Source organism: Dasypus novemcinctus, chromosome 29, assembly GCF_030445035.2.
Source record: "Dasypus novemcinctus isolate mDasNov1 chromosome 29, mDasNov1.1.hap2, whole genome shotgun sequence".
In the NCBI taxonomy this organism is placed as follows: domain Eukaryota; kingdom Metazoa; phylum Chordata; class Mammalia; order Cingulata; family Dasypodidae; genus Dasypus; species Dasypus novemcinctus.
The window spans coordinates 20,201,275-20,228,119 of NC_080701.1; the positions used below are offsets into that span (position 1 = coordinate 20,201,275).

The 26,845-nt window shown below is 46.0% G+C and overlaps 1 long non-coding RNA gene across 1 annotated transcript; it reads right to left on the reverse strand.

The window, feature by feature from the left end:
- Window positions 1-15,836: 15,836 nt before the first annotated feature.
- LOC131276608 (uncharacterized) lies at window positions 15,837-24,255 on the reverse strand. Its single transcript, XR_009184065.1, has 3 exons — window positions 24,009-24,255; window positions 16,264-16,500; window positions 15,837-15,922 (listed from the first exon to the last, which is right to left on the reverse strand). It is a non-coding gene; the product is annotated as an uncharacterized lncRNA (long non-coding RNA).
- Between the last annotated feature and the right edge of the window lie 2,590 nt (window positions 24,256-26,845).

Here is a 26,845-nt window from a genome sequence, read left to right on the forward strand (position 1 = left end):
CCCATGCCTCCTCCATCTCACTAACAAGGGACCACCCTCATGTCAAATCTCTCTCACATTCCACACCTCTCCCACTTCCTTCCCTGCCACCAGCTGGAAAAAATTCTCTGTTTTGAAGGGGCTAGAATGATTAGTTTAGGCTCTGCAAAGATAACCTTCCAATTTTAAGGTTGTTTGATTAGTAACCTTAATTGCATCTGCAAATTCTCTTCTGCCATGTAGCATCACATCATCAAAAGAGTAGCACCAGGAGGGAAGGTGGCAGGGGCAGTTTTGGGATTCTCTGCTCACCCTTGCCAGGACTGAAGAGCATCTTTGTGTGATGGTCCACCTTCTTACCCAGCCCCTCTCTTGAACAAGGGGGTCCCAGTCTTGGGTTTGGAAGGATCATTTGTTGCTTTGTCTGTTTGTTAGGATGGACTGAGCAGGGTGTTTAAGAATAAGGGAGGGAAGCGGACTTGACCCAGTGGTTAGGGCGTCTGTCTACCACATGGGAGGTCTGCAGTTCAAACCCCGGACCTCCTTGACCTGTGTGGAGCTGGCTCACGCGCAGTGCTGATGTGCGCAAGGAGTGCCATGCCACGCAGGGGTGTCCCGGCATAGGGAAGCCCCATGTGCAAGGAGCGTGCCCCGTAAGGAGAGCCGCCCAGCATGAAAGTGCAGCCTGCCCAGGAATGGTGCCGCATACAAAGAGAGCTGACACAAGATGACGCAACAAAAAGAAACAGATTCCCATGCCGCTGACAACAACAGAAACGGACAAAGAAGAACATGCAGCAAATAGACACAGAGAACAGACAACTGGGGTGGGGAAAGGGGAGAGAAATAAAATAAATAAATAAATCTTTCTAAAAAAAGAATAAGGGAGAAAGCAAGTATTTCGCTCTAAATTTTAAATGTTTCTTTTACTTTCTTTCTATTTTGGTGCTGGAAGAGACAGAAGCAGGTGGCACTTGAGGGCAGGCAGCACTGCAACCTAAACCAGCTAGTGCAATGGTTAGAAGAATAGACTCGGTGTGAATCCTGCCTCTGCAAGCTGCTAGCTACATGACCTCGGGCAAGCTATGGCTCTTCCTTGAGCCTCAATTTCCTATTTTATAATATGTAGATCATAATAGTACCTACTACATAGGGTTTTCATGAGGGAAAAATTAGTTGATATGGGTAAAGTCCTTAAAACAGTGCCTGACACACTGTTAGTGCTAAATAAGTGTCAGCTATCAACCTCTTAAAATGTGGATGTTGGGAAGCAGATGTGGTTCAAGCAGTTGGGCACCTGCCACCAAATGGGAGGTCCTGGGTTCAGTTCCCGGTGCCTCCTAAAGAAGAGGAGCAGGAAGTGGATGTGACAAGCATTTGGGCTCCTGCCTACCACATGGAAGGTTTATGGTTCAGTTTCTGGTGCCTCCTACAGAAGACAGCAAATTGGCTTGATGGGCAGACATGGCAAGGTGATGCAACAAGATGATGAAACAAGAGACAGGAGGAAAACATAATGAGAGACACAACAAAGCAGGGAGTGGAGGTAGCTCTACGTGATTAAGCACCTCCCTCCCATATCAGAGGTCCCCGGTTCAGTTCCTGGTTCCTCCTAAGGAAACAAGGAGAACGAACAAACACAGCAGGTGCAAACAATGAGTGGGTGGGGAGAAACAAATAAATAAAATAAATCTTTAAAAACAAATAAAGAAAAATAAAGCAGAGGAGCAAGACAGGAAGCTGACGTGATGGGCTGGCGCAAAGAGATGATGCAGCAAGATGACGATGCAACAAGATGATGACAGACAAACACAGAGAGCAGACAGCGAGCACAAAAAAATGGGGAGGAGGGGGAAATAAATAAATTAAATAAATCTTTAAAAAAAGAAAAAAGTCTGATGGGCTCGAGGCAAGATGGCGGCTGAGTGAACTTCCCGGTTACTAGCTCCTGGGGGGAATCAGCTGGGAGGCGTCGGAGACTCTTTGGAACCGGCTGTTTCGGGATTTTTCCTGGTCCGGAGGTGTCTGGACATCGATTTGGAGGGAAGGTAACAGAGAGGATCCATCTGTGAAATATACACGGAGATCCCAGCTACGTGTGGAGGACTCCCTCCTTGGGTAGGCGGAGCCGAGGCAGCTAGCACCGCGGCGGGTGGCGGGCGGGAGAGCCGAGCCGCGCTGTGCCGCGGCGGGCGGCGGGCGAAGGAGCCAAGCCCAGCCGAGCCTAGCTGCGCCGCGGCGGGCGGCGGGCGGGAGAGCCGAGCTGCGCTGCGCCGCGGCGGCGGCGGGCGGTGGGCGGGGAAGCCGAGTCCGGCCGAGCCCGGCTGAGCCGCGGCGGGCGGGGGGCCGAGCCCAGCTGAGCTCGGCCGAGCCCAGCCGCGCCGCGCCGGGCGGCGAGCGGGAGAGTCGAGCCGCGCTGTGCCGCGCCGGGTGGCGGGCTGGAAAGCCGAGCCCAGCCGAGCCCAGCCGAGCCGCGGCGGGAGGGGAAGCCGAGCCCAGCCGAGCCGCGGCGGGAGGCAGGCGGGGGACCCGAGCCCAGCCGAGCCCAGCCGAGCCCAGCCGAGCCGCGGCGGGCGGTGGGCGGGGGACCGGAGCCCAGCTGAGCCCAGCCGAGCCTGGCGGCGGGATTTCTGTTCTTTGTTTTTGTTTTTTGTTTTTTTTTTCTTTTTTTTTATTCTCTTCTTTGTTGTTGTTGTTGTTCTTGTTGTTCTTTTTTTTTTTCAATCCTCTCTTTCTTGTCCCCAATATTCTTCTTATACTATTTTACCTTAACAATACAATAGGTCCTACAAGAAATACCTCACATTTGCTGGGTTTCCTCACCCTCCACTGCCTCATTTCTCTGTGAATAGATTTAGCCTATCTACACTATCCCCTTTCCCCTACAACTTGATATCCTCCACCATCTGCTATCTCTCCTATATTCCATCTCCCTTTCTTTGATCCACAAAGTGTCTAACTCTTAATTTCTAATACCTTTGTTTAGTTGTCCATCTGGTATTCGTCCCTGAAACTATTACCTTTCTTTTCTCTTTCCCTTTCTCACGAAAACAATAGCCCCTTAGTACGTACCACATTCCTCCCATATTCAGTCGTCTACCTCATTATAGGTACTTTCCTACTACTATAACTCTACACAATTTACATGATCTAACCTCCATCCTCCCAGAACTCATATTGTTGCTTTGTAAACATATATCACCAATACTACTTCACACTTTTTCCTTCCTTACACAATTGACTTTCCCCAGCACTAATACTTTCCTTTAAAGTGAGCTTAACTAGCAATAAGAAATTGGAATAAGAAGAACAAAGTGACAAAGAGAAGATATAACACTTACGCAAAAACAACAGCTAATTAATCTCCAAGACTAGACAAAGAAGCTAAGGAACTGATTAAACCCGTCAAGAAAAAATGTTGACAAGACAGCAACAAAAATCTACAAACCAAACCAGTAATCAGGAAAACATGGCTGAATCCAATCAACAAACTGAAAATCAGGAAGGGGGGCAGGACTTCGCACAAGCAATGAAAGATCTCAGAACATTTATCACCGACAAATTTGATGAAGTAATGAAAGAGGTTAACAGCGTGAAGACAACACTTGGAGGGGAAATTGCAGACATGCGCAAAAAAATAACAGATATGATGGAAATGAACACCACAATTCAAGAAATCAAAAATACACTTGCAGCAAATATCAGCAGACTAGAAGAGGCAGAGCAGAGAATTAGTGATGTGGAAGACAGTGCATTGGAAATCAAACAGATAGTAGAAGTGGTCAATAAAAAGGTAGAAAAAATCCAGATAGGACTTAGGGACCTGAATGATAACGCAAAACGCTCAAACATACGTATTATAGGCATTCCAGAAGGAGAAGAGAAGGGAAAGGGGTCAGAAGGAGTGTTGCAGGAAATAATGAATGAAAACTTCCCAAATCTACTGAAAGAGACAGATGTACATATCCAAGAAGCACAGCGCACTCCACTGGTCATAAACCCCAACAGGCCCACCCCAACACATATACTTGTCAAATTATCCAATGCTCAAGACAAAGAGAAAATTCTAAAAGCAGCAAGAGAAAAGAAAACCATCACATACAAGGGAAACTCCATAAGATTAAGTGCTGATTTCTCATCTGAAACGATGGAGGCAAGAAGGCAGTGGTATGATATAGTCAAGGTACTAAAGGAAAAAAATCTCCAACCAAGAATACTCTATCCAGCTAAACTAGCATTCAAAAATGATGGAGAGTTCAAAATATTCACAGATAAACAGAAACTGAAAGAGTATATCAACAAGAAACCTCCCCTTCAAGAAATTCTTAAGGGAATTCTGCAGGAAGAAAGGAAAAAACAGGACAGTCAGAGATGGAGGAGAGTGTAAAAGCAACAAGAAAGACAAAAATAGAAGGGGAAAATAAAATAATGCAAACAAAATATAACAAACACAAATCCAACCAAAATATGGCTACCATAAATAACTCTCTAAACATAATAACACTGAATGTCAACGGATTAAACTCACCTATCAAAAGATTCAGACTGGGACACTGGATAAGGAAATATGACCCATCTATATGCTGCCTACAAGAGACACATCTTAGACCCAGAGACTCATGGAGGTTGAAAGTGAATGGCTGGAAAACAATCATACAAGCAAACAACAACCAAAAAAAGGCAGGAGTAGCTATATTAATATCAGACAAAATAGACTTTAAATGTGAAACAATTGTGAGAGACAAAGAAGGACACTATATTTTAGTGAAAGGGACAATTTGTCAAGAAGATCGAACAATCATAAATATTTATGCTCCTAACAAGGGCGCCTCTAAATATGTGAGGCAAACGCTGGAAAAACTAAGTGAAAGAATAGATGCATCTACAATTATAGTGGGGGATTTTAATACACCACTATCAACTCTGGACAGAACATCTCAAAAGAGAATCACTAAAGAAACAAAACATTTGAACAGTATATTAGAAGAGCTGGATCTAATAGACATATATAGATCATTACACCCAAACACAGCAGGATATACATTTTTCTCAAGCGCACATGGAACATTCTCCAAGATTGACCATATGCTAGGCCACAAAGAAAGGCTTAATGAATTCAGAAAGATCGAAATCATACAAAACAATATCTCTGACCACAGTGGAGTCAAGCTGGAAATTTGCAAGGGACAGAGACCTAGACTTCACACGACAATTTGGAAATTAAACAGCACACTCTTAGAAAAACAGTGGGTCAAAGAGGAAATCTCAAAAGAAATCAATGACTACCTTGAAACAAATGATAATGATAACACAACATACCAAAATTTATGGGATGCAGCAAAAGCGGTACTGAGAGGGAAATTTATAGCCATAAATTCATATATCAAAAAAGAAGAAAGAGCAGAAATTGAAGAATTAACTGCACATTTGAAGGAATTAGAAAAACAACAACAAAGTAACCCAACAGGAAGAAGAAGGAAGGAAATAACAAAGATAAGAGCAGAACTAAATGAAATAGAAAATAAGAAAGCACTTGAAAAAATAAACAAGACCAAGAGCTGGTTTTTTGAGAAGATCAACAAAATTGACAAACCTTTAGCGAGACTAACAAAGAAAAAAAGAGAAAAGATGCAAATACACAAAATAAGAAATGAGAAAGGTGATATCACCACTGACCCCACAGAAATAAAGACTATCATAAGAGGATACTTTGAAAAACTATATTCCAACAAAAATGACAATTTAGAGGAAATAGACAAATTCCTAGAAATACATAAGCAGCCCATACTGACGAAAGAAGAAATTGATGATCTTAACAAACCAATCACAAGCAAAGAGATAGAATCAGTCATTAAAAATCTCCCAACTAAGAAGAGCCCAGGGCCAGATGGCTTCACAGGTGAATTCTACAAAACATTCCGGAAAGAACTAACACCAATCCTGTTGAAACTATTCCAAAAAATCGAAACAGAAGGAACACTGCCTAATTCCTTCTATGATGCCAACATTACCCTAGGACCAAAGCCAAACAAAGACACCACAAGAAAGGAAAATTACAGACCAATTTCTCTAATGAACCTAGATGCAAAAATACTTAACAAAATACTTGCTAATCGTATTCAACAACACATTAAACGAATTATACACCATGACCAAGTGGGATTTATCCCAGGTATGCAAGGATGGTTCAACATAAGAAAATCAATCAATGTAATACACCATATAAACAGATTGAGAGAAAAAAACCACATGATTATATCTATAGATGCAGAAAAGGCATTTGACAAAATACAGCACCCCTTCCTGATAAAAACACTCCAAAAGATCGGAATACAAGGAAACTTTTTGAACATGATAAAGAGTATATATGAAAAACCTAAAGCCAACATTGTTTACAATGGCGAAATCCTGAAATCCTTCCCTCTAAAATCAGGAACAAGACAAGGATGCCCATTGTCTCCGCTCCTATTTAACATTGTCTTGGAAGTACTGGCTCGAGCACTGAGACAAGAACCAGATATAAAAGGCATTCAAATTGGAAGGGAAGAAGTCAAAATTTCATTATTTGCAGATGACATGATCCTATATATAGAAAACCCTGAGAGATCTTCAACAAAGCTCCTAGAACTCATAAATGAGTTTAGTAAAGTCGCAGGTTATAAGATCAATGCGCAAAAATCAGTAGCATTTCTATACACCAATAATGAGCAAGATCAGGAGGAAATCAAGAAACAAATACCATTCACAATAGTAAATAAAAAAATCAAATACTTAGGAATAAATTTAACTAAAGAGGTAAAAAACTTATACATCGAGAACTATACAAGATTGTTCAAGGAAATCAAAGAAGACCTAAATAAATGGAAGAATATTCCCTGTTCATGGATAGGAAGACTGAATATTATTAAGATGTCTATCCTACCAAAACTGATCTACACATTCAATGCAATCCCAATAAAAATCAACACAGCCTTCTTTAAGGAACTAGAAAAACTAACTATGAAATTTATTCGGAATAAAAAGAGGCCCCGAATAGCCAAAGACATATTGAAAAAGAAAAACGAAATAGGAGGAATCACACTTCCTGACTTCAAAACATACTACAAAGCTACAGTAGTGAAAACAGCATGGTACTGGCATAAGGAGAGACACACAGACCAATGGAATCGAATTGAAAGTTCAGATATAGAACCTCATGTATATAGCCATATAATATTCGATAAAGCCACCAAACCCTCTCAACTGGGAGAGAATGGCCTATTCAACAAATGGTGCCTGGAGAACTGGATAGCCATATGTAGAAGAATGAAAGAGGATTACCATCTCACACCTTATACAAAGATCAACTTAAGATGGATCAAAGACCTAAATATAAGAGCCAAGACCATAAAGACCTTAGAAAGCAGTGTAGGGAAACATCTACAGGACCTTGTCATAGGAAATGGCTTCATGAATATCACACCAAAAGCACGAGCAGCAAAAGAACAAATAGATAAATGGGACTACCTCAAAATTAAAGCCTTCTGCACCTCAAAGGAGTTTGTCAAGAAAGTAAAAAGGGAACCCACACAATGGGAGAAAATATTTGGCAACCATATATCTGTTAAGAGACTTATAACTTGCATATATAAAGAACTCATAGATCTCGAAAACAAAAAGATAAACGACCCATTTAAAAAATGGGAAAAAGATTTAAACAGACACTTCTCCAAAGAAGAAATACAAATGGCTAAAAAGCACATGAAAAAATGCTCCAAATCCCTAGCTATCAGGGAAATGCAAATCAAAACTACAATGAGATACCATCTTACTCCCATAAGATTGGCAGCCATGAAAAAAACAGTAGAATACAAATGCTGGAGAGGATGTGAAGAAAGGGGAACACTCATCCATTGCTGGTGGGAATGCAGAAGGATCCAACCATTCTGGAGGAGAGTTTGGCAGTTTCTCAAAAAATTATCCATAGATTTGCCATATGACCCAGCAATACCACTGCTGGGTATATACCCATCAGATCTGAAAACAAGGACACAAACCGATATATGTACACCAATGTTCATAGCAGCATTGTTCACCATCGCCAAAAGTTGGAATCAATCCAAAGTCCATCAACAGATGAGTGGATCAATAAAATGTGGTATATACACACAATGGAATACTACTCAGCTGTAAGAACCAATACACTACAATCGCACGTGATAACATGGATGAACCTTGAGAATCTTATGTTGAGTGAAGCAACCCAGGCATTGAAGGACAAATACTATATGACCTCAATGATATGAAATAAGTTAACTGCCTCAGAGAGCTAGAGTCTGGAAAAGTGGCTTACTGGAAATCGGGGGGTGGAGGAAGGATGTGAGTTAATGTTTGTAGGGGTGGAATCTGTGATGAGCTGGGGGTAAGTATGAGCACAAAGAAGGGACAAAATGGGGGCAAGGGGTTACCTTCGGGTGGGGTTTTCTGGGTTTGAGGGGGGCTGGGGATGGGAAGAGGGGTAATATGGTCCAAGAAATAGGTGGGAGGGAGGGGCAACATACAAACATGGGAGAGTGCCAGAAGTTCGTTGAGAACTAAATGTTGAGTAAAACGTATCAAAGTATAAGTAGGAGGATCACCTGGTTAGGACGCTCAGGGGGTATGGTGTGATGTGGGACAGACTCCGGAGGGAATAGCTGAAGGCTCATTTTGCCAAGGTGGGTTCTACCATTGGGTGAGGTGGACCCATATCCTGGGGAAGACTAATGCCGTCGAATAAAGAGAACTGTATCTCTCGTGAGAAAGGACGGCTCCCAGGGCATTAGATTGGCAGGCGTTGTGGGCCCTAAGGGGAGGGGAAAATGGATGTGCAATGGATAGAACAAAGGTAAATAAGGGGGCAAAAGAGGAGTTATGTGAGAGTACACGAGGATGAATATAAAACAGCTAATATTACACCAAAAACATATAGGGGATGACAGACTAATAATGAAAACCATAAGACAAAACATAGGATAACTAAAAAATTTAGAAAACTGTACAACCTAAAGTATGGACCACATAGTAAGCACAAATGTTACCTTGTTTGAAAACTATAGTTTCGGAATCTGTACATCAGTTTCAGGAAATATGATATGAATAAGTTAAAAGATTATTGCTGTGGAAGGGAAAAGGTTTTATGGTGGATCTGGGGAAATACTGTATATTGTATATATGAATTTTGGTGATCTAAGACTCTTCTGAAGCTGATATTATGTTGGGATTCACTTTACGGGAAGTTTTGGATCACAGAGTGGTTCAACAATGGCAGCGGAGGAATACTGATATGGGATGTTATTGACAGGATATATATGGTTGACAGGGAGTTATACAGGGCATATGCCCAGGGTATATGGTAATGTCTATATATACTCATAGTGGAAACAATTAAAAACAACAGCTGGGGGGGTACTGGGCTCCTGGCCGGGGGGTCACTGTTGTGGGCCCTGGGAGAGCAGCGGCAATCCTTCAGGTGCAACGGCAAGAACTAGGAAGGAAGGAGGGCCCAACAGTGGGCTCTTGATACTAATGGCTACACTTTTGAGCCTATGCACCTGCAATAAGAACAAGGCCTAGAGTAGCATTGTGCCTGGGGGTTTCCTCCTGACAGCCTTCATGTTACTCAAATGTGGCCACTCTCACAGCCAAACTCAGCGTGTAGATGTGATGCATTCCCCCCAGCGTGGGACACAACACCCGGGGATGAGCCTCCCTGGCACCGAGGGATCACTACCACATACCAGCTGAAGAAGCAACTAGAAAATGACCTTGAATTAAAGATTCAATGCGGAACAGCAGAATATACCTGTCTACATATAATAACATGACTTCGGGAAGCGGTTTGACCTAATGTAAGGGGGAAATGGAAAGGAGAAATGAGATTATAAGGCTGTGAGTCTCTAAAAAAGAGTCTGGAGGCTGTCGGAAGGAATACCCCTATGTACAACTGAACAGAGTCTAAGAGACAGATAAGGTAGATACAACCCCAGGTATTGGTTCTTTTGAGGGATAAAGAGACCCACGGGTTCTATGGTCATGGCAGAAGGGGTTCACTGCCATGACAGATGGCCCTTCTTTGGAGCTGGTGTTTCTGCGTGATGGAAATGGACTCAGAGGGGATCTCTTTTCACAAGACTTGCATGCTACTTTATTGGAATTGTAGTTGGTGCTGAGTTTAAGATATATGTAGGGGATTTGAATCTCTGGACTGATAATATGACACCCAGGCCCAGAGCCTCAACAGACTTCAGCTCCTACACTTTGACTTATTGGACTTACTCCACTCAGCTAACATGGAGTTGAAGAAGGTCAACCACCACAACATGGAGCCTAGAGTGTCTACAACTAGAAGTGGGAAGAGTGCATCCAGTACCCATGTGGAATCTAAGCCCTCACTTGACATAGGTGTGCAATGGACACAACCAATCCAATGTCCACAGAGAAAATGTGAAATGGGTGTGGGAACGGTAGCCATGGGGGCTGCTGGGTGTGGGGAACGGGAGGAAGAGATGAGATGTGGAGGCGTTTTCGGGACGTGGAGTTGTCCTGGATAGTGCTTCACGGACAATTACGGGACACTGTAGATCCCCCCAGGGCCCACTGGATGGAACGTGAGAGAGTCTGGGCTATGATGTGGACCATTGACTATGGGGTGCAGTGATGCTCAGAGATGAACTTACCAAGTGCAATGGATGTATCACGATGATGGGAGAGAGTGTTGCTGTGGGGGGAGTGGGGGGCGGGGGCGGTGGGGTTGAATGGGACCTCATATATTTTTTTAATGTAATTTAAAAAAAATAATAATAAATAAATATTAAAAAAATAAATAAATAAATAAAATAAATAAAAAATAATAAAAAAAAAAAAAAAGAAAAAAGTAACTTCCTTTGGGAGGCCTTTCCCACCACCACCACCCCAAAGGAAAAAAACAAAAAACTTCCAAATGAGTCATCCTCCATGAGGCCACCCATAGCCCCCTCTGTTCCCTTTCAATATGCACCCAACTGTGAGGAAATGGCCTGTTTACTTTTCCCTACCCACCCCCACCCCCAACCACACTGTAAACTCTGCCAATATGCCCCAGCACGGTCCTTCCTAGAATAAGCATCAGAAGGTGGGCTGCTCACCCCAGGTGTGACCCCGACTTGCTGTGTGACCGTCTATAAGGCAGTCCCCTTTCGGGACCTGTTTCTGCCTCTGAAAAATGGGAATTCAGACCCCACGATCTCAAACATCCCTCTCAGCAGTAACAACCCACAAGCAAGAGTCTAACTGCACTTGTGATGTGGCTGGGTTTGGCTCAGAGGTGGAGCCCTTTTGGACCCTTCTTGGTATCTTCTGGATCCTGTAAGTGACCCCCTTCCCAGGACCGTGGCCCTCAGAGATTAACCACTCATGCCCTTCTCTGTGGTTTGAAGCTGTACGAACCTCAAAAAATTGTATTTCTAAAGCTAATCCACTTCTGTGGGTGCAAACCTAGTCTAAATAGCACCTTTTGATTAGATCACTTCCGTTAAGGCATGGCCCAGGATGGGTCTTAATCCTCTTACTGGAGTCTTTTATAAAAGAATGAAATTCAGATGAGAAAAAGAGAGAGCCATGGAAGCAAGAAGCTGAGAGCAACGAAGCCCATAAGAGAAGGGAGAGCCCAGCACATGCCGCCATGTGCCTTGCCATGTGACAGAGGAGCCCAGGACCACTGGCAGCCACTCTTTGAGGTGAAAGCATTGCCTGATGATGCCTTGATTTGGACGTTTTTCTCAGCCTCGTAACTGTAAGCTTGTAAGCTAATAAATCCCTATTGTAAAAGCCAACCCATTTCTGGTATATTGCTCTTGGCAGCCTAGCAGTCTAAAACACCTTCCACGTTCAAGTCCAAGGCCAGGCCCTGGTATGCAGAGTATCCTTGCCAGAGTGTTTGACTCTTCCCCTCTCTCTCTCCGTCTCTCTCTCAGTCTGTGGGCGTTATTTGTTTTAACTTGCACCTGGTAGGTGGAAGGGGGTCCTGATCAGGAGAAGGGCAGCTGTTCTTCTTATAAATCTCCCACTTTCCACCCAAAGAGAGACAGAGTGACTAAAAGCTGTCCTTGGTAATGGACTAGGAAGCTGGTCAGATGAGAAGACAAAGGAACAGTTGTCAATCTCTATTTAGACCTTCACCAGCCAAACAGACAGACAACCCTAAAGAGAGCAGTGAAGCTGGGGCTAACAGCCCCCCACCATTTACTTTATTTCCCCAACTTCAGGCCATGTCAGCCTCTAAGAGGATATATTCTTCCCTCAAACCAAGGACATCCAAAGGTCTTATACACAACTCAAGCAAGATTTTCTCAGGAGTTATTTTCATCAAAGATTTTGTAGCCCTTACAGAACAAAAAATGGTAAAAAATAAAGTAAAATAAAAACTTTACCCAAAGATTTATAACCAAAATTTACACTGGTTCACTGGCTTTAGGATTGGCAGAGAGTATCTCAAGGGAAGAAGAAACTCATCAAAGAAGCAACCCTGGAAAAGAGTGAGCAGGACCAATTCTGAAGGGGGAAGCAAGCCTGAGAATGGGGCTATAAAGTTAGCTTCTGTGCCCCTAAAAGAGGCCCTCTAGCATCATTGCCAAGAGAAACCTCTGATGGTTAATTTCATGTGTCAGCTTGCTAGGTTGTGGTGTCCAGGTGTTTGGTCAAGCACTGGCCTGCTTGTTACTGTGAGGGTATTTTGAGAAGAGATTTGTATCTATAATCAGCTTATTGCATCTACAGTCAACAAAGGAGATTGCCCCCACCAATATGAGAAGTCTCTTCAGCCAATCAGTTGGAGATCGTCAAAGTCAGAACTGAGGATTTCAGAGGTCAGAAGAGGACTTTGGATTCAACTTCAGCATTGGTTCTTGCCAGAATTGTTAGCCAGCCAGCTTCCCCTGGGAAATTTGGCCTAAAGTCTTCTGCCTCACCTTTATCAAGGTTTCTAGTCCGTGGCCTGCCCTGGGGAGTTCAGATTTGCCAGCCCTCCAAGTCGCATGAGCCAATTCCTTATAATAAATCATCTATCCATCCTGTTGGTTTTGTGTCTCTGGAGAAATGTCCTCCACACTGAAGGACCCTGGCAATGTGGTGACTAAACTTGGCAGACCACAGGCTTTAGAATCACACAGAGAGGAGTTCGAATCCCATGGCCACTTCTTACCAGGGGACTCAAGCAAGTTGCAAGTGACACAGACTTCCACATCTCCATCTCATAAGTTAATAGAAGGATATTGTCTACCTTGTTGCAGCTCTTCAAAAGCTAGCATTGTCCCTAATTTTGTAAATGTTCATTTTGTTTGCATTGGATGGAGAATGGCTCGTACTTTGCATGGCATATATGGCTCAGGGCACCCAGGGGCACCCAGGAATGGACTCACCATTCAGCGAACCTCTACCACGCCATGGCCCGTGATGCTGTGTGCATCCCCGTGGCTCTGTGACCATGCGTAAGGAGCGTGGATGCCACCGCACTTTTTGGGGTCCACCCTGCTTTACACGTAGAACCCACCAAGATGGCACGCTGCAGGGGCCCGGCACGGGGCTGACACGCAGTTAGTTCACGTGGATTAATTTAAGAACATCCACATCCAGAGCTCAGCAAGGAGAGTTCTGGGGTCTTGAGGGGATGACGGGATTATCCAAAAGAGCCTGAAAGGAATTGGGGGAGGGGAGGCAGAAGCACAGGGAGCTGGGTTGTGAAGGACGAGAAGTGAAAGACACAAAGTGGAAGGAGGAAAGAAGGACAAAGGGAGAAGTCAGGGAGGGCAAGAAGAGGAGCGAACGGTTTTAAGCATGTGTGTGACCAACCAGAGAGCCAGGATTCGTGGGGATTTCCTGCCCAAAGCCTGACTCCCAGTTCACAGACGTTTCACACACTAAGTATCAAAGGGTTCTCAGTAACAAATGCACTTCCTGCCATGTCTCAGATCTGCCTCCCTGGCCAGCATGGGAGCTTTGGGCTCAGTGGTATAGGAGCAAGAAAAGAAAGAATGGGGGAAGCAGACTTGGCCCAGTGGTTAGGGCATCCGTCTACCACACGAGAGGTCCGTGATTCAAACCCCGGGCCTCCTGACCATGTGATGAGCTGGGCCACATGCAGTGCTGATGCGCGCAAGGAGTGCCGTGCCACACAGGGGTGTCCCCGCGTAGGGGAGCCCCACACGCAAGGAGTGCGCCCTGTAAGGAGAGCCACCCAACGCGAAAGAAAGTGCAGCCTGCCCAGGAATGGTGCTGCACACATGGAGAGCTGACACACAGATGACACAACAAAAAGAGACACAGATTCCCATGCCGCTGACAACAACATTAGCGGACAAAAAGAAGAACATGCAGCAAATAGACACAGAGAACAGACAACTGGGGCGAGGGGGGCGAAGAGGAGAGAAATAAAAAAAGAAAGAGAATGGGTGTTCGAGTGAAGCCGCGGAAAATTCTCTGGAGTTCTGAACAGGATCACCGAGGGCCTCGTTGCTGTGATGCAGCCGACATCCCCAGCCCCTGCCCGGGGAACAGAGGGGCAGGCTGGGCCCACGGTGGAGGGACCCGACAGGAACCTGTGAAATGTTAGTCTTGCGGTGGCGTTTCCCCTCCCTCTTTGCTTTTCCCACTCTTTTTCAGAAACAGGGCAGAGCCTCCATGCTTCTGTTACACATATTGGTCCCGACAGCTCAGATTAATATGTCAGATGCCGCGGTCCTCGCCAGCAACAGGCCTTTTGACCCTATCAGCGCAATCTGCTTCCCTGATTGAAAATCTCTGCGCCTCAAATTGATTCAGAGTTTTATAAACATCCTGCAGCCGCGATCCCAGGAAGCCGCCGATGAACAACCTGGGAAAAGCCTAATTCGCCCTGCCCTGCCCCAGTCCCTCCAACCCGCGGGGCAATAGGGCCCAGACAGGCACGGGGACTGAAAGGAAGGGCTTAGGGCAAGCTGGTAGACTGAGAGTCCCAGGACCCCACAGCTCAACGGTGCCCCCCCATTCCCTGCCTGCACCCTAAAATGCAGTTGGAATGGCCTGGCAGGAGCAAACTTGATCAAGCATCAGAAGGTCTGGGTCGTCCGCCTCCTCCACTGACTAGCTGTGTAACCTTGGAAAAATTTCCTAACCTCTCTGAGCCTTGGCTTTGCCTTCTAGAAAATGAAGATCATAAGAACGGCCCTGCTTGACGCAGTAGAATTGCTATGAGGATGGAGCGAGGCGATGCGTTGTGAGAGCAGAGAATGCAGAGAATCATTTTTGCCATTTATAATCCACGGAGATGGTGGATGAAACAAAACCGAACAAAACTGATCATTGTAGATACTGGAGATGGGTATATGGGAATTCACGATGCTATTCTAATTTTGAGGATATTTCCAAATTCCCAAGAAAGCATTTGAGTCTTAGAAATGTGTGTGCGAGGGTGTGTGCCCACACACGCGCAGACATACGCACAAGAAGGGGCAGTTTCTGGATGAAACAGCAGGAGAGGGGAAGGGGCAGCACCCACCGGGTCTGCCAGGAGGAGCTTCCCACGCAGAGGGCACCAGCCTCGAGCACGGCCCCTGGCACTTCGCAGGGGGCATGAGGGAGTATCCACGACCTGCCAGGTCCCTGGGCTCTCCGCGGGCAGGGCCTGGGGCGGGGCGGGTTAGCCCGGCCCAGCGCCTCGCACCTTCCTGATTAAGTCAGGCAGGCAGGTCCCACGAGCAGCTTCCGTCCTGCCAGCCCAAGGAGGAGCAGAGTTGAGCAGAGGAGAGGAGCCTCTGTACTGGGGGTCCCCGGGGCTCCCCTGGGGATCTGGGGCTCCTGGTGGGCTTCCCTGCCCCAGCGAGGCTGTCAACAGAACCCGTCACCCATAAGCAAGGCCTCCCCGTAGGTCGCGGAAGCAGAACGGCTGTCCTTGTCTCCTCCCTCGTTGATACTGCAACAGAAGGAGCGCAGAATTTCCTGCCCAGCCACCCCTGGGCGCCCCCTCCACCTCGCGGAGCCCACGCCACCACCGCCTTTCTCTCCGCCCCCCACCCAAGCGACACTTGGGAGGTGAAGGGAGAGGAGGAGGAGGAGAAGGAGGAAGAGGAGAAGGAGGGAAGGGCTCACCCATCTGCGTGCCTCCACGGAGGCCGGTGGCCAGGCTGTCCTGACTCGGCAGGCAGCCCACAGCTGCCGCCCACGGGTGCCCTCCCTGGGGCGCTGCGGAAATAGTGCCCTGAGCGCAGTCACCTCCTCCCAGTTCCTCCCCCTCCACTTCCCACGTTGTCACACCAGTGAAATGCTTGCCGCTCGGGCTCGCCATGGAAGCGAAGCTCCTCACCGCCGGCTGCTCCCGAATGGACGGTGGCAAATAGATGCACGTTCATTTCCTCCGAAGCTCTCCCCCTCTCCAAGCCGCTGTGAGCCAGCTGAGAAAACTCTCGGCCTTGGGTTGGGATCCAGGCTACGCCTGCCGGTTGTGCGATCTGGGTCAAGTTACTTCATCTCCTCGTGCCTCAGTGTCCTCATCTATAAATTGGGGATAATAATCACATCTACCACATGGCGTTGTTCACAGGACCCGGTTAATATCTGTAAAGCGCCTAGAGGGGTGTTGACACAGGAATTGCCCCGTGCCTGAGCGCTCAGCATTACTGCCATCGTCATCGCTGTTACTATTGGTTAGAACCCCTGTTTCTGGCTTCCTAAAAATTGTTTCTTCTCTCCCTCCACACTGAGCTTACCCACCTTTTCATTTTCCAAGAAGCCCGTTTTCAAAACGACATTTCTCAAAATGACAATGTGTTTTCTTGCACAAACTTTCTTCCTTCTTACCGCCCAGACTCCCATGTATTCATGGTGCCTGAACCTCAAAACGTTGGATTTTTCCCTGCAAAAGCAACAAAAATCCTACTTTCATCAATGAATTTGTATTAATAATCGCTGCCAGTTAAGAAAGCTCTTTTATAATCCCTTTATTTTAATCCCTTATAAAGGCCTGGGAAATAGCAAGTGACCCTCCCAAGCCCCTACATCTTGCAAATGGCAGAACTGAAACTGGACTCCTGACCTATCTGATTCCAAACCCAGGGTGTATTCTTTCTATATTTTTTAACTTTTTATTATGATAACATATATACAAATCAAAATGTCCCATTTATCCACTGTCAAGACTATGATTCAGTGGTATTAATTACATTCACGATGTTAGTCAACCATCATCATCATCCATTACTGAAACTTTCTCATCACCCTAAATGCACATTGGAACCCGTTAAGCAATCACTCCCTATTCCTCTCCTTCCCAGCCCCTGGTCACCCGTACTCTACTTTCTGTCTCCGTGAATTTGCATATTCTAGGATTTCATTTAAGTGATCATACCATAACTGTCCTTTCATGCCTGGCTTGTCTCACCATGTCTTCAAGGTTCGTCCATGTTGTAGCATGTGCCAGAATGTCATTCCTTTTATGGCCGAATATTTTTCCCTGGTATGAGCATACCGCTTTTGTTTATCCATTCACGTGTCGATGGACACTTGGGTTGCTTCCACCTTTTGGCGATTGTGGATAATGCTGCTGTGCACACTGGTGTGCAAATATCAGTCCAATTCCCTGTGTTCAATCCTTTGAGGTAGATATCTTAGAAGCGGGACCACCACATCATAAGGTCACTCTATGTCCAACTTTCTGAGGAACCGCCAAACCCAGCAACCTTTCTAAACTTCACTTGCTTCCTAGAGACCTGGGAGATAGACAGAGTACTACACAACCAGGAGCAAACACTGGGCAGAGAGGAGAAGCCATTTCCCAAAGAAGCTTGCCCCTTCTCATACTGGAGGGGTGCTGAGAACAGAGAGCCACGACTCAGAAATGATGATGGAGATCCATTTAGTTCAACATGGAAAGATGTTTATGATATAGCACTGATTTTTTTAAAAATAGGTCACAAAACAGTATGTACAACAGGATTTCATTTTTGCAAAGGTGCACTCTCATGCACACATGCAAAGGAAAGGGTCTGGAAGGATATACACTCAGTGTCAGTAGTGGCAGAATGAGCAGATTTTTGTTTTTATTCTTTTATTTCATCTATATTTTCTAAATTTTCCACACAACACATTATTGCATTTTTTTTTCGTTTTAAAAAAATACGTAAGACCTGGAGGAAAATGAATACAAATGTGCAAATGCTTTACTCTTCACCCGAAGGCTGCTGAGTTTGGAGGCAATATGCCAAGCAAGAGTCTCTCCTCTCCACACCGCTCTGCAAAAGACCCCTATGGCAACGGTGGCCCCCCACATTTCAAGGAAAGCCTTGGCTCCCCCTCAACTTCAGAGCAGGATCGCCAGGGATGGGACCAACCTCCCCAGTGGGAGAGAAAGAGCCATCAGGGGAGCAGGGGAGAAAGCTGGCAGTGGCAAGGCCTGGGATTTGGAGGAAGATGGGTGCTCAAGAGGGCAGGTCCCCCATAGCCCAGCAAAAAATGGGTGTTGGGTGGAATCCTGAGGACAACTTCTAATATTCTATGATTCTACGAAGAGAGTCTTCCCACCGGTGAGAAAGGCTGGTGCATCGTAAAACAGCTTTGCCCAAAAAGAGGATTATCTTAGCATAATTGCTTCTCTAGCAAGAAAAAAAGCTAACGCTCTGTGACTTTGGGCAAGTCACTTCCTTCTCAGTAAAATAAAGTGGTTAGACCAGATGGTGTCTAACTTCCCTTCCAGCTCTTATATTCTAAGTCAATGACTCTTCCTCTAAATTTTGCTGAAATGGATAAAAAAAATTTTTTTTTTAAATTCAAGAACTGGCACCTAATGGGTGCTCACATAAATTCAGCTTCCTTCCTCCTTCCGCTTCTTTCCATTCCCATGACTCTCATCAGTTCCTGGTTCCTTCTCAGGATTAAAACAAGAGAGAGAGAAGAGGGGGGCATTGAGGGAAGACCCAGCAGTCTGCACTAGAAAAGGCAAACCCAAGTGGAAGAGAGAAAAATGATCACATGCGCTGAGACATCCGCAAGCTTCTAGAAGCCGGGGCCAGGTTCTGGTGAAAACAGAAATGTGCTCCCGACTCCAAGGGAGCCAGCAGAGGCTGCGCCACTTTGCCCCACCACCTCCAGGGGTGAAGGCTCTGGACAGAGCTCTCAGCTCAAGGGTGGACTGAGCAGGTCTCGGGGCCCGTCCCTCTTCCCAGGCCTGCCTCTTGGCCACCTTGACCTAGCGCATCCCAAAGGGGATCCGGAGGCAGCCGATCTCATCTCAGTGTTCACGAGCTGATTATTCTCCCCAGATAAGCATCTCTCATACTTCTGCAAGAGGCTTCCCAGTGCCAAGGGGCCTGGGGGGAGAAAGGCAGCTCTCAGCTTGTCTCATTTCTGTCCCCAGATAAGGCTGAGCCTCTAACAGGAGACCTCGCGCACCGCTGGGCATCATGGGCGTGGGGCGGACGTAGGGGCTGGAGGGGGAAGTGGTACACCAGTAGCCCAGTGAGGCTGCTTCTAGGTGAGGGCATGAAGCATCACGAGGGAAGGGACCAACTCCTGGGATCAAACTCAGTTCCCCTCCCAGGTGAGCCTCCTCTTTCTGAGAACTTGAAGGCAAGCTGCGTGAGTCTTCAAAGAGTTTCTCCTTACGTCACCTAATTGGAGCTGCCCTGCCATCCTATGAGATACTCAAGGCAATTACGGTTCTCATTTTACAGAGAAGGAATTCTAGAGCTGTTGGGACCTGGGCAAGATCCCACCACTAGGAAGTCGCAGAGCTGGGACCAGAGCCCATGTCTTACAAAGGGTCCTTTCCACAACTCTAAGGAGATCCCAGCTCTAACTTTTCCATGGGTCTGACTTTGGAAGCTAAAACTAACAAGCAGACCAAAAACCCTGAATAAACAATTCCTTTTTTTCAAAGGCACAAGTGGAACCATCTCCTGGCCCATAGCTACCCCATTCTCTTAGGAGCAGTTACTGATGCAATAGAAAAAGTAGTAGAGTCAACAAACATCCCACCGGCTCAGCTCCAACTCCACCACTTACTATCCGGTGACCTAGAACAAACCAGTTACCTTTTCTGAGCTTCAGTTTCACCCAGGATTGTGGAAGAGTCAATACATTTTAGTGGTATGAGTCTTCAGTGTCAAATGAAGTGACTTTGAATCAGAGAGCAATAGCTTCTTAGATGTGTGATCTTAGGTAAATCACTTAACCTCTCTGAACTTCAATTTCCTCAGTTTCGTAGTAATAATAATAATAACAAAATTCATTTCTTTTGAGTACATACCTGTGTTTAGGGCTTTACATGAATTAGTTCGTTTAATCCTCACAAGAACTCTTTTGAGAGTTCTTCCCATGCTACAGATGAGAAAATCACATCTGAGAGAGGTGGGGAGTCTTACCCAAGGTCTGCCCATAGACGTGAGATTTCACGCCCAGGTCAGTCTGACTCCCAGGTCCATACCCTTAGCCTTTCATCTACATGGTAAGACCATTCCAAGGACTGTAGGCCTTCACTGAGAGGTAGCTGCTATTGCCAAAATGGATATGGTAGAGTTATTTATCCTATAAACCACTTGTCTGACTGGTACACCAGACTGTCTCTCCAGGTTACCTCTGCTTTGGCAGGTGGCTTCCACCTGCTAGACAGTGATACATTTGGGCATAAGGGCTGGATCTTATGTAGCTCTGTTCCTCCCACAACTTCCCACCTCCTATATCACCCTCTGCCCTTCCCTCTCTTTGGCAACCACCTTCCTACTGTCACTCACATCAGATCCTCCTGACCGAAGTCTTGGCCCTTGATTCCCAGTCTCTCTCCAAGCCAAGTGCTTCCATCATCCAGGGTGACTTCAGCCTCTCCTTGGATGACCCATTCCCCAACCTGACACCTTGGTTCCTTGGCTTCATTGCAATGACCTTGGCCCCCCACTCTCTTTAGCTACCCTCTCCCAGGGCCACATCCTCAAAGTCATAAGTTCACAGCCCATCCGCCTTACCACTCAGATCCTTCTAAAGCCTCTGGTTCTTTACCCCATCGAGATCTTCAGTCTAGAGGCAACCCCTTAACTCCCCTACTTCTACATTCTCCCATCCTCCTCCTAACTTCATTTTCTTCTCTCTCCAGCTCAGTTTCTGAGGGCCATCACTTCAGCCTCTCAAACCAGTATGCTTTACTTGGTTTATCCAAAGTCTTCACACACATCCAGCCAATCTCCAACCTAGAGGAATCCAACTCTCTATCCCACTGTGCCTTCATTGGGATCACCAAGCACACCTAGAGGAAATCAGACAAGGGTATATGCTGGCTTCCCATATTGCCCTTAAGCCAAAGTCTAAAAATCTAAACATGACCTGCAAGGCCCTACGAAAGCTTCCACCAATCTACCTTTCCACAACATCTCATTATTAGCTAACTCAACAGATAATTACTGAGCATCTGCTTTGTGCTAACCCACCCACTCACCCCACTTGCACCCTATACTCCAGCCATGATAAACTCCTTTCAATTACAGAAATTTGATACTTCTTATCCCGGGCTGCCACTGCTAAGAAGACTCCTGCATCTCCTTCTCCTCACCAACATTCTCCCATTAACCTTTTGGGTCTCAGCTCAAATATAGCTTCTCTGAGGGGCTTTTGTTGACCTCTTAAACCAAGTAGTCCTGCCAATAGGTACCCACTGCATTTGTCCATTCCTCATTGTGGTATTTTTGATATGATATATTTAATTCTATGATCTGAGTTGCTCACCATTGTATCTCTGAGGCTCAGTAAATATATTTCCAAAGAAGGGAGGGACACATAACAAGTTTTAATAAGTATCTGTGGCAATGAAGACTTGGTTGTGAAACCGAAATGCATACATGCATCTTGGGCCACCGTCTGTCACTGGGTTAGATGCTTTGTCAAGTAAGGGTTCTGCCGAAACAAGCTAGTACAGCCTATATTCACCCTGTCCTCCCGGGCCCTCTTCCCCATGGAGTCTTCCCAGATGACTCCGGCCCATACTCTTCCCTAACAATTATTGTTTTTTAGCATTTTTTCCTCATATGTGGGTGTTTGTGTCTCCCTGGCTGCTCAAGCAAATACCTTGCAAAGGGTCAGTTTAAACAATGGGAATTTGTCATGGGTTTGAGATGAAAAGAAAATCCTAATCAAGGTGTCATCAAGGCAAAGCTCTCTTTTTGAAGACTGGTGGTCTGAGGCTGGCTGCCAAGGGTTCTTGGTCCTTGTCACACGGCAATGCCCATGGCAGCCTCTCCTGGCCTCTCTGTTCCCTTCTGGTTTCTGTTGCCTTTCAGCTTCTTGCTTCCTGTGGCTCTCTCTCTGTCTGAATTTCATGCCTCTTATAAAAGACTCCAGTAAAAGGATTAAGATCCATCCTGGGCCACACCTTACCTGAAGGAACATCGTCAAAGGGTCTGACTTATACATGAGTTCACATCCACAGGTAAGGATTAAGTTTAAGAACATGTTTTTCTGGGATACAGACAACTCCAAACCACCTCAGTTGGAGTTGGAAAGATTTAAATAAATGTTTAAAAGAAAGCAAAAATATTATAACTATATATCGTATGTTCAGAGAAGTAGTAATTTTACCCCTCTATTGTGGGTTGAATTACGATTTCCATTGAAATCCTAATCCCAGTTACCTGTGAATGTGGCCTTATATGGAAGTAGGGCATTTGCTGTTGTAATCAAGGTAAGATGAGGTCCTACTGCAAAATTGGATGTGATAGGAAAAAGGGAAGCAACACAGAGGCAGATTATTTTGTTTTACCAAGGGCTGCAGATGCAAGGCACCAGAACTCTGTTGACTTTTATAAAGGGGATTCATTTGGGATAAAAGCTTAGCATTCCAAGGTCATGAAAAGTCCAAACTGAGGCACTATCAGAGATGCTTTGCCACCAAAGTCAGCCACTGTTGATCTCAGTGTGTTGTCACGTGATGAAGCAAGATGGCCACCGATCTCCACAGATGTTTCAACCTTCTCTCACTGTCTCCTCTCGAGCTGCTCTGTGGGCCCAGCCTCTTGGGGCTTCGTGCTTAAACAAGCCTGTTAATCCTCCCTCTCCTGGCATAGAGCTTGTCTTTTTGGGCTTCTATCCTTGTTAGCTCAGCTGTGGACAAAACTAGAGTCTTTTCTCTTACATGGCAGCCCCCTTTTTCCTATCTCTAGCCATCTGAGTGAGTCCATTTATATCAGACCCAGCAAAGCGGTGGGGACTCAACCTGAGTCACGCCTCACTGATGTAATCCAATAAAAAGCCCTGCAACAAACTTAACAGGTAATCCAATCAAAGGTCCCTCAGCTGAATTTAATGCAATCAAAGGGTATCACACCCAGAGGAACAGATTAGTTTACACACACAATCTTTCTCGTTTGGGAATTCATAAAATTATCTCAAACTGCCACACAGACACAGGGAGAATGCCAAATAACAAGAGACACAAAGATTAGAGTGATGCATCTACCAGTTGAGAAACACCAACGATTGCCAGCAACTACCAGCAACTAGGAGAGAGGCATGGAACAGGTTCTCCCTCAAAGACCCCGGAAGGAACAACCCCTTCTCCCCCAGCACCTCGATTTTGGACTTCCTGTGTCCAGAACTGTGAGAAAATAAACTCATGTTGTTTTAAGCCACCCAATTCATGGTACTTGTTACGGCAACCCTAGGAAACTAATGCACTACCTTACAAATCCTTTTTGTGAGGAATACATGACTTAATATATAAAGTACTTAAAACAGTGCTGCACATGGTAAATCTAAATAAGTATTAGCTATTCTTATTTTTTTAAGGATCTATTTTATTTACTTCCCCCCCCCCCCACCCCTCATTTGCCATGTACTCTCTGTGTCTGCTTGTCTTCTCTTTAGGAGGCACTAGAAACTGAACCCAGGGCCCCCATGTGGAAGAGAGGTGCTTAATCACCTGAGCCACCTCAACATCCTGGTTTGTTGTGTCTCTCATTGTCTTTCTCCTTTGTGTCTCTTTTTGTTGTATCATTTTGCCATGCCTGCCCACTGCACCAGCTCACCTTCTCCAGGAGGCACCAGGAACTGAACCCGGGACCTCCCATGCAGTAGGTGGAAGCCCAATTGCTTGAGCCACATCCACTTCCCGTATTAGCTGTTCTTATCATCATCATCATTGTATGCAACTGTGTGCTTAGATAGCCTCCAAAATACTCCAGAAACTGATGGCAGTGGCTACCACTGGATAGCGGAAACAGATGATTGAAGGATAAGGATGGGAGCGATTTCCTTCTTCACTGTATAGTTCTTCATACCATCTTATTTTTAAATCACTTGGATTGGATGTATTGCCTATTAAATATAAATGCATTTTCAATTAAAATATATATATAATGATATCATTGGCTTCCATTTAGCCTTGAGGTTGACTCTTTGTCTACTGCCAATGGGTCGCCTCAGTTCTTCATCTTCAACACCATGTTGACAGCTCCAGATCCCATCCTGTGCTAAGGAGCCCCACACACCAAATCACTCAACCTTCACATCAACCCGGGATCTAGGAGCTGTTACCATCCCCATGTCAGAGATTAGAAAACTGAGGAGCCCAAAGGCAAGATACTAACCCAAGGCCCTATAGCTAGTAAGTGGCAGAATAAGGATCCTGCCAGGTGCATCTTGTTCCTAAAGCTACACTCTAGACCATTAGATTTCACTGCCCCAATGCCTCCTCCCCCCACCAAGCCAGTTTGTGCAGGTTCTGGCCCCTCAAAATAGACCAAGATTCTAGGAAAAGAGCCTGGATCATCTTTCTTTATAGTCTCTATTCCACCCTACCCAAAAAAAAAATGTTAATAGCATTCCTAGCCCTGGGCAAGAATGAGCACTTGTTAAATATTTGCTTAAGTGAATTACATTAAACTCAGTGCCTTAATAGGCTACAGCCTTCATCATCATCATCACCACAGGCAAATATTTCACGAAGCACCTATACCATGCTAGGTTCTAGAGAAGATCTATAAGTCGTGGCAGAGCTAGAAAGAGCCTCTGGATAAAACTTCAGGGAAAGGAGCAGGGATAGAAATCTACTGAACATTGCTGGAAATTTTTGCTGATCTGCCTTTTCTTCCTTCCCATCCCACACACACCCAAGTATGCTAACATGAAATATGCTCGGTTCAGATAAGACGGTCGAGCCATAAATCTATCACGTTGGGGCAAGAGGTTTAATTTAGCAATTTCAGAGTTGCTTTTGCACAGCAATTATCAACTCAAGGAGGAAAACAACTCAACTTGCCCATCGCCCCTACCTGGAGGCTCTGGCTGCGATACCTGTAGAAAGAGAGCCAGCTGGGTTGGTGAGCTGCCTTTCAGGTTTGACATCTCCAGGCCTTGCCAAGATCAGGGCTGGCCCTGGGGCGAGGCGAGATGCTTCCAGACAGAACTGGGTGTCGAGGCCCTCATCATAGGAGAGGGAGTGTGGTGTGGCTATCAGAAAGCCCCCCAAAAGCAAGGAATTCTCCACCCACTTGGCCCTTGGGAGGAAGAGATCGCCCAGGCCTACAAATTTCCAGGCAGCCGTGGGCCAGAAGCACTTTGTCCCTGGTGCTTCCTCAGAGAAAGGGGATCCTATCCAGAGGGTTCCAGATAACAGAATCAGAAAGTCATCGCCATGGGAGCCAGCCCATGCCTGGAACCATAGCGTTTACAAAAGATCTCCTCTCCATTACGTCATTGGCTATGACTTCACTTCACAACAATCCTATGAGGTCAGCAGGGCCAGTGTTATACCCCTGTTTTTTCAGGTGAGACACAATAAGATGAAGTGACTTGTCTAAGATCACATGTTGGGTTGAATCATCTAAAATTGCCAATAAAGATGGGAAACCATGGGTCATCTGCCTGTGGACTCAGAGGGCAAAGGGAGGGAGAGGAGCCCAGGACTCACGCCTTTTGGCCTGGCAAAGCGCCAAGGGGAGCTGGTGCCAGGCTGTCAAGGTCAGAACAACATGCGGTCAGCAAATCCAGAGGTCGCCCTGTGGACTGGGGGAGGATGAGAGCAGTAGCCCCGTCTTGGTCCTCCTTTATCCTCTGCTGCCCTCTGTGCTTGGGGACCACCAAGGACAGTGGATCAGCCTCAGCAAACCCTCGAATGACACCCAAGCAAGGAGGCCATGCCACCTGCCATCCCCTTCCCCCCACGCAGGTAACCTCCCTTCTCACGGCTTGGAGCGCCATCTCCTCCTTGGCATGGCCATCTCTGCCCTGACTTTGTCCCCAGGCTCCAGGCCCCTCCTCTAAGGCCAGCAGGACATTCGTTCGCAGCTGCCTTGCCTCGTTGCTTGCCATCGAAATTCAGAGGTATTCTAGTAGGGCCCCACTTCCTCTCCACTTATCTCCTCTCTCTCTTCCTGAGCTCCAGACTTCAGATCATCTCGAAATCCCCCCAGCCTCGTTGCATTTCCAGCCAGTACAAGCCCTGTCAATTATTTTCTCACTGTTAAATCTTATCTCAGGCTACTAAAGATTCAAGATGACCTACAAAAAGTAAATCGTTTTTCACTCGTCGGGCAAAAGCAGAGAGGGCCTCTTCCTCTCCTTTGCCGGCCTTCAGGCAGAGCCTTCAGCCCTCCGAGGCTGGCATGGTGGCCTTTTCCCTTGCCATCCTGCTATAGCAGAGTGCCTGGCACCCACCAGGGGCTCAGGAAACCGTCCCTGCGGCAGGCATTTGGAATTTAGCGTTCTTAATGCTCGTCTGCCTTCTCGTGTTCTCCAACTATGGAAAAAGAATCCAGAAAACAAACAGCAGGGGCAGGTGTTTTGCTGAGAGTTTCCACTGGGGCTGTCTGGCTACTTTCCACTTTTAAACCAGTCCGACTCCATCCATCCACCCAACCTTCCT